This window comes from Rhinopithecus roxellana, unplaced genomic scaffold (assembly GCF_007565055.1).
Source record: "Rhinopithecus roxellana isolate Shanxi Qingling unplaced genomic scaffold, ASM756505v1 contig3505, whole genome shotgun sequence".
Lineage (NCBI taxonomy): Eukaryota > Metazoa > Chordata > Mammalia > Primates > Cercopithecidae > Rhinopithecus > Rhinopithecus roxellana.
The window spans coordinates 23,454-36,009 of NW_022142541.1; the positions used below are offsets into that span (position 1 = coordinate 23,454).

At 21.0% G+C, this 12,556-nt stretch overlaps 1 pseudogene across 1 annotated transcript in view; it reads right to left on the minus strand.

Annotated features, from left to right (window-relative positions):
• Window positions 1-11,644: 11,644 nt before the first annotated feature.
• Window positions 11,645-12,556, minus strand: part of LOC115895881 — a 28,821-nt pseudogene continuing 27,909 nt past the window's right edge. Inside the window, exon 3 of the transcript XR_004055958.1 lies at window positions 11,645-12,539. The product of XR_004055958.1 is annotated as a protein PRRC2C pseudogene (transcript). The remainder of the gene's footprint in view (window positions 12,540-12,556) is intronic.

A 12,556-nucleotide genomic window follows, 5' to 3' on the forward strand; every position in this document is an offset into this window, starting at 1 on the left:
TATGTATTATATCTATTATATCTATATTTAATATATGTATCTATTATAACTTTATTTTATACCTATATTTCTTATATCAATATTTTATACTTATATCTACTATATCTATTATATTTATATTTTATAATTATGTCTATTATATCTATATTTTATACTTATATCTATTATGTCTATATTATATGCCTATATCAATTATATCTATATTTTATTCGTACATCAATTATATCTATTATATCAATATTTTATACCTTTATCTATTATATCTATATTTCATACCTTTATCTATTGTATCTATTATGTCTATATGTTATACCTATAATTATTATATCTATTATGTCTATATTTTATAAATATATCTATTATATCTATTATGTCTATACGTTATACCTATATCTATTATATCTATTATATCTATATTTTATACGTATATCTATTATATCTATTATGTCTATATTTTATACCTATAACTATTATGTCTATATTTTAAACCTATATCTATTATATCTATTATGTCTATATTTTATGCCAATTTCTATTATGTCTATTGTGTCTATATTTAATACCTATATCTTTTATATCTATTGTGTCTATATTTTATACCTATTTCCATTATATCTATTATGTCTATCTTTTATACCTATATTTATTATATCTATTATGTCTATAGTGTATACCTATATCTATTGTATCTATTATGTCTACATTTTATAACTGTATGTATTATGTCTATTATGTCTATATTTTATACCTCTATTATATCTATTATATCTATATTATATATATATATCTATTATAACTGTATTTTCTACCTATATTTCTTATATGTATATTTTATACCTATATCTCTTATATCTATTATATTGATATGTTATACTTATGTCTATTTTATCTATATTTTATACCTGTATCTATTATATCTATTACATCTATGTTTTATGCCTATATAAATTATATCTATATTTGATACGTATATCTATTATATCTATTATATGTATATATTATACCTTTATCTATTATATCTATATTTCATAACTATCTATTATATATATTATGTCTATATTTTATACGTGTATCTATTATATCTATTATGCCTAAATTTTATACCTATGTCTATTATATGTATTATGTGTACATTTTATACCTATATCTATTATATCTATATTTTATACCTGTATCTATTATATATATTATGTCTATATTTTATAACTATATCTATTATATCTATTATATTTATATTTTATAATTATATCTATTATATTTATGTTTTATACCTGTATCTATTTTATCTATTATATCTATATTTTATATCTATATCTATTAAAGCTATATTTTATACCTATATCTATTATATCTTTCATGTCTATATTTTATACCTATATCTATCATGTATATTATGTCTATATTTTATACCTGTATCTATTATGTCTATTTTTCATACCTATATCTATTATATCTGTTATGTCTATATTTTATAACTGTATCAATTATATCTATTATGTCTATATTTTATACCTATATCCATTATATCTATTATATCTATATTATATACCTATATCTATTATATCCATTATATTTGTATTTTATACCTATATCTATTATATCTACATTTCATACCTATATCTATTATATCAATTATATCCATATTACATACCTATATCTATTATATCTTTTATATCTATATTTTATACCTATATCTATATCTATTATATCTATATTTTATATCTATATATATTATATCTAGTATATCTATATTTTAACTATATCTATTATGTCCATATTTTATATCTATATGTATTATATATTTTATGTCTATATTTTGTAACTCTATCTATTAAATCTATTATGTCTATACTTTATACCTATATCTATTATGTCTATATTTTATTCCTAGTACCTATTATATCTATTAGGTCTATATCTATTATATCTATTATGTCTATATTTTATAGCTATATCTATTATATATATTATGCGTATATATTATACCTATATCTATTATATCTTTTATGTCTATATTTTATACGTATATCTATTATATCTATTATGTCTATATTTTATACCTATATCTATTATGTCTATATTTTATACCTATATCTACTATAACTATCATGTCTATATTTTATAACTATATCTGTTATATCTCTTCTGTCTATATTTTATACCTGTATCCATTATGTGTATATTTCATACCTATATTTGTTATATCTATTATGTCTATATTTTATACCTGTATTCATTATATCTATTATGTCTATATTTTATACCTATTATATTTAGGTTTTATAATTATATCTAATATATTCTTATATTCATATTTTATACCTGTATCCATTATATCTATTATACCTATATTTTATATCTATATCTATTATATCTATATTCTATACGTATATCTATTATATCAATTATGTCTGTATGTTATACCTATTTCTATTACATCTATATTTTACAACTGTATCTATTATATCTCTGTTGTCTATATTTTATACCTATGTCTATTATATCTATTCTGTCTATATTTTTTACCTATATCTATTATATCTATTATGTCTATATTTTATTCCTATAACTATTATATATATTATGTCTATATTTTATACCTGTATCTATTATATTTATATTTTATAACTATCTCTATTATGTCTATATTTTATCCCTATATCTATTGTATCTATTATGTCTATAATTTATACCTATATCTATTATATCTATTATGTCTATATTTTATACCTACATCTATTATATCTATTGTGTCTATATTTTATACATATATCTATTATATCTATTATGTCTGTATTTTTTACCTATATCTATTATATCTATTATGTCTACATTTTATTCCTGTATCTATTATATCTATTATGTCAATATGTTATACCTATATATATTATATCTATTATGTCTATATTTTATTTCTACATCTATTATATTTATTATGTCTATATTTTATACCTAGGTTTATTATATCTATTATGTCTGTATTTTATACCTATATCTATTATATCTTTTTTGTCTTTATTTTATACCTATATCTATTATATCTATTATGTATATTTTCATACCTCTATCAATTATATCTATTATGTTTATATTTTATACCTCTATTATATCTATTATGTCTATATTTTATACCTGTATCTCTTATATCTATTATGTCTATATTTTATACCTATATCTATTATGTCTATATTTTATACCTATATCTATAATATCTATTATGTCTATATATTATACCTATATCTATTACACCTATTGTCTGTATTTTGTCCCTATATCTGTTATATCTATTATTGTCTCTGTTTATACCTCTATCTATTTCATCTATTATGTCTATATTTTATACCTCTATCTATTTTGTCTGTTATGTCTGTATTTTACAGATCTATCCATTGTATCTATTATATATATTATGTCTATATTTTAAACCTCTATTATATCTACTATTTCTATATTTTATACCTATATCTATTATACCTATTATGTCTATATCTTATACCTATGTCTATTATGTCTATATTTTATACCTATATCTGTTTTATCAATTATGCCTATATTTTATACCTATATCTATTATATCTATTATGTATATATTTTATAATTATATCTATTATATCTATTATGTCTATGGTTTATACGTATATCTTTCATATCTCTTATGTCTAAATATTGGACCTATATCTATTATGTCTATATTTTATAATTATTTCTATTATGTCTATATTTTATACCTGTATATATCTATTATATCTATTATGTCTATATTTTATACCTCTATATATTATATCTATTATGTCTATATTTCATCCCTCTAACTATTATATCCATTATGTCTATACTTTAAACCTATATCTATTATATCTCTTATGTCTATATTTTATATCTATTTCTATTATATCTAATATGTCTATATTTATATCTATATCTATTATGTCTATATTTTATACCTATACCTATTATATCTATTATGTCTATATTTCATACCTATATCTATTATATCTATTATGTCTATATTTTATACCTATATCTGTTATAATTATTATGTCTGTATTTGATACCTATATCTATTATATTTATTATGTCTATATTTTATACCTATTTCTATTATATCTATTATGTATATATTTTATACCTAAAATTATTATGTCTATATTTGATACCTATATCTATTATATATACTATGTCTATATTTTATACCTATATATATTATATCTGTTATGATTATATTTTATACCTATGTCTATTATATCTATGTCTCTATTTAATACGTATATCTATTATGTATATATTTTATACCGATATCTATTATGTCTATATCTTAAACATATATCTATTATATCTATTATGTCTATATTTGATACCTATATCTTGTAAATCTATTTTGTCTATATTTTATACCTATTTAAATTATGTCTGTATTTTATTCCTATATCTTTTATATCTATTATGTCTGTATTTTATACCTATATCTATTATATCTATTATATCTATATTTTATACCTATGTCTATTATGTCTATATTTCATACCTATATTTTTATACCAGTTATGTCTATATTTTATACCTATATCTATTATATCTATTATGTCTATATTTTATAACTATATATACTGTATCCACTCTGTCTATATTTTATACCTATATCCAGTATATCTATTATGTCTATATTTTATATCTATATCTATTATATCTACTCTGTCTATATTTTATGCCTATATCTATTATACCTATTATGTCCATATTTTATACGTATATATTTTATATCAATGTTTTCTACCTATATCTATTAAATCTATTATGTCTATATTTTATACCTATATCTATTATATCTATTATGTCTATATTTTATATCTATATCTATTATATCTATTTTGTCTTTATTTCAAACCTATACCTATTATATCTCTTATGTCTATATTTCATACCTATATCTATTATAACCATTATGTCTATACTTTGTAGTTATATCTATTATGTCAATATTTTGTACCTATATCTCTTATAATTATTATGTCTATATTTGATACCTATATCTATTATATCTATTATGTCTATATTTTATAGCTATATCTATTATATCCATTATGTCTATATTTTATACCTGTATCTATTATATCCACTGTCTATATTTTACGCCTATACCTATTATATCCATTACGTCTATATTTTATACCAATCTCTATTATATCTATTATGTTTATATTTTATACCTATATCTATCTATGTCTATATTATATACGTATATTAATTTTGTCTGTATTTTATACCTATGTCTATTATGTCTATATTTTATACCTATATCTATAGTATCTAGTATGTCTATATCTTATACATATATCTATTATATCTATTATGTCTATATTTCATACCTATACCTATTATATCTATTATGTCTATATTTTATATCTATATCTATTATATCTATTATGTCTGTATCTTATACATATATCTATTATATATAATATGTCGATATTTTATACCTATATTTATTATATCTATTATGTCTATATTTTATACCTATATCTTTTATAACTATTTTGTCTATATTTTATACCTATTTCAATTTGGTCTATATTTTATTCCTATATCTATTGTATCTATTATGTCTATATTTTATACCTATATCTATTATATCTATTATGTCTATATATCATACCTATATCTATTATAACCATTATGTCTATATTTTATACCTATATCTATTATGTCTATATTTTATACCTATATCTATTATAATTATCATGTCTATATTTGATACCTATATCTATTATATCTATAATGTCTATATTTTATAGCGATATCTATTATATCTAATATGTCTATATTTTATACCTATATGTATTATATCTATTATGTCTATGTTTTATACGTATAACTATTATATCTGCTATGTCAATATTTTACACCTATATCTATTATATCTATTACGTCTATATTTTATACCCATCTCTATTATATCTATTATGTTTATATTTTATACCTATATCTATTATATCTATGTCTATATTTTATACCTATATCTGTTATGTCTATATTTTATACCGATATCTATTATGTCTATATTTTATACCTAAAGTAATTATATCTATTATGTCTATATTTCATACCTATATCTATTATAACCATTATGTCTATATTGTATAACTGTATCTAGTATGTCTATATTTTATTCCTATATCTATTATAATTATTATGTCTATATTTGATACCTATATCTATTATATCCATTATGTCTATATTTTATAAGTAAATCTATTATATCTATTATGTCTATATTTCATACCTATATCTATTATATCTATTATGTATATATCTAGTATATCAATGATGTCTATATTTTATACCTATATCTACTATATCTATTATGTCTATATTTTATACCTATATCTATTATATCTATTATGTCTATATTTTATACCTACATCTATTATATCTATTATGTCGATATTTTATACCTATATCTATTATATCTATTATGTCTATATTTTATACCGATATCAATTATGTCTATATTTTATACCTATATCTATTGGATGTTTTATGTCTGTATTTTATACCTATATCTATTAGATCTATTATGTCCATATTTTATACCTCTATCTATTATATCTATGTCTATATATTATACCTACATCTATTATGTTTATATTTTACACCTATATGTATTATATGTATTATATCTATGTTTTATAACTATATCTATTATAACTATTATATCTATATTTTATACCTATATCTATTATGTCTATATTTTATACCTGTGTCTATTATATCAATGATGTCTATATTTTATACCTATAACTCTCATATCCATTATGAATATATTTTAAAACTATTTTATACCTATATCTATTATATCTGCTATGTCTGTATTTTATACCTATATCTATTATATGGATTATGTGTATATTTTATACCTGTATCTAATATGTCTATATTTGATACCTATATCTATTATATCTACTATGTCAATATTTTTTACCTATATCTATTATATCCATTATGTCTAAATTATATACCTATATCTGTTATAGGTATATTTTATACCTATATCCATTATATCTGTTATATCTATATTTTATACCTATAGCTTTTACAACTATTTTTTATACCTATATCTATTATATCTATTATATTTCTAATTTATAATTATATGTATTATATCTACATTTTATACCTATATCTATTATATCTAATATATCTATATTTCATTCCTATATCTATTATATTTACTTTTTATATCTTTATCTATTATTCCTATTATATCTATATTTTATTACTGTATCTATTATATCTATATTTTATACCTATATTTATTATATCTACTATGTCTTTATTTTATAGCTATACCTATTATGTCTCTTTTTTATAACTATATCTATTATATCTATTATGTCTCTATTTTATACCTGTATCTATTATATCTATTATTTCTATATTTTATACGTATATGTATGATATCTATTACTTCTATATTTTATACCTATTTCTATTATATCATTTAATTCTATATTTTATAGCTATATCTATTATATCTATTATGTCTATATTTTATATGTATATTGATTATATCTATTATGTCTATATTTTATATGTATATTGATTATATCTATTATGTCTATATTTTATACCTTTATCTATTGTATCTATTATATCTACATTTTTACCTTTATCGATTATATCTATTATGTCTATATTTTACACCTATATCTATTATATCTGTTATGTCTATATTTTATACCTATATCTATTATGCCTATATTTTATACCTATATCTATTATATCTATTATGTCTATATTTTATACCTATATCCATTATATCTATATTTTATACCTATAAGTATTATATCTATTATAACTATATTCTATATCTATATCTCTTATATCTATTATGTCTATATTTTATACCTATATCTATTATACCTATTATGTCTATATTTCATACCTATGTCGTTTACACGTATTGTCCATATTTTATACCTCTATTATATCTATGATGTCTATGTTTTTTACCTATATCTATTATATCTATTATGTCTGTATTTTATACCTATATCTATTATGGCTATATTTTCTAGCAATATCTATTATATCAGTTATGTCTATATCTATTATATCTATTATGTCTATATTTTATACCTATATCTATTATATCTGTTATGTCTATATTTCATACCTACATCTATTATATCTATTATGTCTATATTTTATATCTACATCTATTATATCTATTATGTCTATATTTTATATCTACATCTATCATATCTGTATTATATCTGTATCTATTATATCTATAATGTCTATATTACATACCTATATCTGTTATATCGATTGTGTCCATATTTTATACTTATATCTATTATATCTGTATTTTATACCCATGTCTCTTATATCTATATTTTATACCTATATCTATTATAACTATTTTGTCTATATTTTATAACTATATATTATGTCTATATTTTACACCTATATCTATTATATCTATTATGTCTATATTTTATAACTATACATTATGTCTATATTTTTTATCTATATCCATTATATATATTATCTCTATAGTTTATATCTATATCTATTATGTCTATATTTTACACCTATGTCTATTATATCTATTCTCTGTATATTTTATACGTATATCTATTATTTTTTTATGTCTGTATTTTACACCTATATCTATTGTTTCTATATTTTATACCTATATCTATTATACATATTATGTCTATATTTTATACCTATATCTATTATATCTATTATGTCTAAATATTATACCTATATCTATTATGTCTATATTTTATACCTATATCTATTATGTCTATATTTTCTACCTATATCTATTATATCTATTATGTCTATATTTTATACCTATATCTGTTGTATATATTATGTCAATGTTTTAAACCTATATTTATTATGTATATATTTTATACCTATATCTGTTATATCTATTATGTCTATATTTTATACCTATATCTATTATATCGATTATGTCTATATTTTCTACCTATATCTATTATATCTATTATGTCTGTATTGTATACCTATATCTATTATATCTATTATGTCTATATTTGATACCTATATGTATTATATCTATTATGTCTATATTTTATACCTATGTCTATTATATCTATATTTTATACCTATATCTATTATAACTATATTTTATACCGATATCTATTATATCTATATTTTATACCTTTATCTATAATACCTATTATATTTATATTTTATTATTATATCTATTATATCTATATTTTATTCCTATATCTATTATATCTATATTTTATACTTATATCTATTATATCTATATTTTATATGTATATCTATTATATCTATTGTATCGATATTTTATACCTATATCTCATGTCTATATTTTATAACCCTATTATATCTTTTCTGTCTATATTTTATAACGATATCTATTATATCTATTATGTCTATATTTTATACCTATGTATATTACATCTATTTTGTCTATATTTTATACCTATATCTATAATAACTATTATGTCTGTACTTCATACCTATATCTATTATATCTATTATGTCTATATTTTATACCTATGTCTATTATGTCTATATTTTATACCTATATCTATTATATCAACTATGGCTATATTTTATACCTATATCTATTATATCTATTATGTCTATATTTTATACCTATATCTGTTATAACTGTTATGGCTATATTTTATAGGTATAACTATTATGTCTATATTTTTTACCTATATCTATTATGTCTGTATTTTATACCTATATCTATTATGTCTATATTTTATACCTATTTCTATTATATCTATAATGTCTGTATTTTATACCTATATCTATATCTATTATGTCTATATTTTATACCTCTCTCTATTATATCCATTATGTCTATGTTTTATACCTATATCTATTATATCTATTATGTCTCTATTTTATACCTATACCTATTATGTCTCCTTTTATACCTATATCTTTTATATCTATTATGTCTATATTTTATACCTATATCTATTATATCTATTATGTCTACATTTTACACCTATATCTATTATATCTATTATGTCTATATTTTATACCTCTATCTATTATATCTATTATGTCTATATTTCATACCTATATCTATTATATCCTTTATGTCTATATTTTATACCTGTATCTATTGTATCTATTATGTCTATGTTTTATACCTATATCTATTATGTTTATATTTTTTACATATATCTATTATATCCATCATAACTATATTTTATATCTGTATCTATTATGTCTGTGTTTTATACCTATGTCTATTATATCTGTTATATTTATATTATATAACTATATCTATTATATGTGTATTTTATATCTATATCTATTATATCTATATTTTATACCTATATCTATTATATCTATATTTTATACCTGTATCTATTATATCTATTATGTCTATATTTTATACCTATATCTGTTATATCGATTATGTCCATATTTTATACCTGTATCTATTATATCTATATTTTATACCCATATCTATTATAACTATATTTTATACCTATGTCTATTATAACTATTATGTCCTATACTTTATAACTATATATATTATATCTATTATGTCTATATTTTATACCTATATCTATTATGTCTATATTTTATACATATATCTATTATATCTATTATGTCTATATTTTATACCTATATGTATTATACCTATTTCGTCTATATTTTATACCTATATCTATTATGTCTATATTTTATACATGTATCTATTTCTCCATTATGTCAATATTTTATTACCTATATCTATTATGTCTATATTTATACCCTATATCTATTCTGTTGATATTTTCTCTTATTTAACCTTTCTCTTTGTTATTTTTATATCTATATCTTTATACCGATTTTTTACCTTTGTTTATTCTATATTTATTTTATTTATTTTATTTAAGAATCCTGTAACCCCCTACGTTTCAGTTCCCCTGTCAATGTAAGTTTATTCTAGACTAGCTGTTATTTCTGTTTCAACACAGAAACTTTTTTTCCGTTTTTCTAAATTATATTTTTGTATAATATATCTGCAGTTGTATCATCATTTTTCTTCTAAAAAATTTACATTACACTACTCCATTTCTAACAAGTAACAAAACCCAAAAAAGTCTGTTACTGTTGTGGTACTAGAATTTTTTAAATTACTTCTAATCATAATTCTAAAAACATTAAACACTCTGATAAAACGGTATATAAAGCAAAGATTTTTACATTCACGAATATACAGTACTGTCTATACTAACTAAGGATCAAAAAAAGCGTTATTGAACTGATTCTACTTTTCCAAGAAAAACCGCCTGTAGAAACCTTCAGGATTTCCTTTATTACAAACGTACTGTCTTCACCTAACCCAGCTGGTTTACAAAAAAAAAAAAAAAGAAAAAACAAAAAAAAAAAGAAAAAGAAAAGGAAAAAGAAAACCCCGAACCAGACTCAACCTATGAAGGAAACCAACACTAGCATTTTACCAAATCTGTCATGTTTGAATGGTTAGAGCTCCATGGAAGAAAGATGCTAAGTAGCGCTTCCAAGACTTCGGGACCGCAAACCAATACACACGCATCATTACAAACAGAAGCAGTATGCCCAAACCACTGCTCACTATGATATGGTTCATAGGATGGCTGACATCAATATTTACTCATCTGCTCATTCATCCAGGAAGAAGGGGAGATCAGTTACTACTGTACTTTGATTGTGTTCAACTCAATCACCATGTTATAAAAATAGCAAGCTGCCATAATAAAAAATAAGGCTCCTCTATCCAGCACCAGTTATCTTCAGTTCTTCACCTCCAAGCCTACAAATGCCATAACCATATCCAAGGAACATAAGGGAGCAAAAAAACCGCATCTGATGTATTAGCTGGGACCATCACACTGTTCAGGCTGAGCTATTCCTCTGCCGTGTTATTTTTCTTATATTTTTGGTGTTTCATCTAATCATAAGGATTTTTAGGTCTAAATTATATGCACTCAAAAAAATGGGTGCATATATTTATATATAAATTCTGACTGAAGATGCGTGGCCATCAACCGAGTGCATGTTATATAGTAGGTACAAGCTTGCAAAGCCTCATTTTTACTGGTACAGCAGCTATGTGTCAGTGTAAATTGCTCCTATGTCCCTTGTATATCTCCAAGCTCTGAACAGGATAATGTCACAGACCATTTTGCCCCTTTGGCTGCTGGCATTATCTGACTTAATTCTCCATGTTTTCCCTCCCCCCACCCCCAATCTCCTGCAATAAACCATAGCCTTTAAGATTTTGTTTCTTCGGTTTTGATTGCCTGAGGTTTGATTGGTCCAGTTCTAACAGGTTTGGTGGCTATGGAGGGTGCAGGGGGTGGCTTTTCTTCTACTTTTTCCTGACAGACACCAGGAGGGTCGGTCAGTGTTTCAGGAGGTTTACTTGAATCACTGTCCACTTTCTGGGCTTTGCCTCCTATCGGTTTGCTCTGTTGCTGTTCAGAGAAGAACCGTTGCGTGGACTGAAGAACCTCTGCTCTCTGCTTTGCCAACACCTAGGACCAAATGTCTT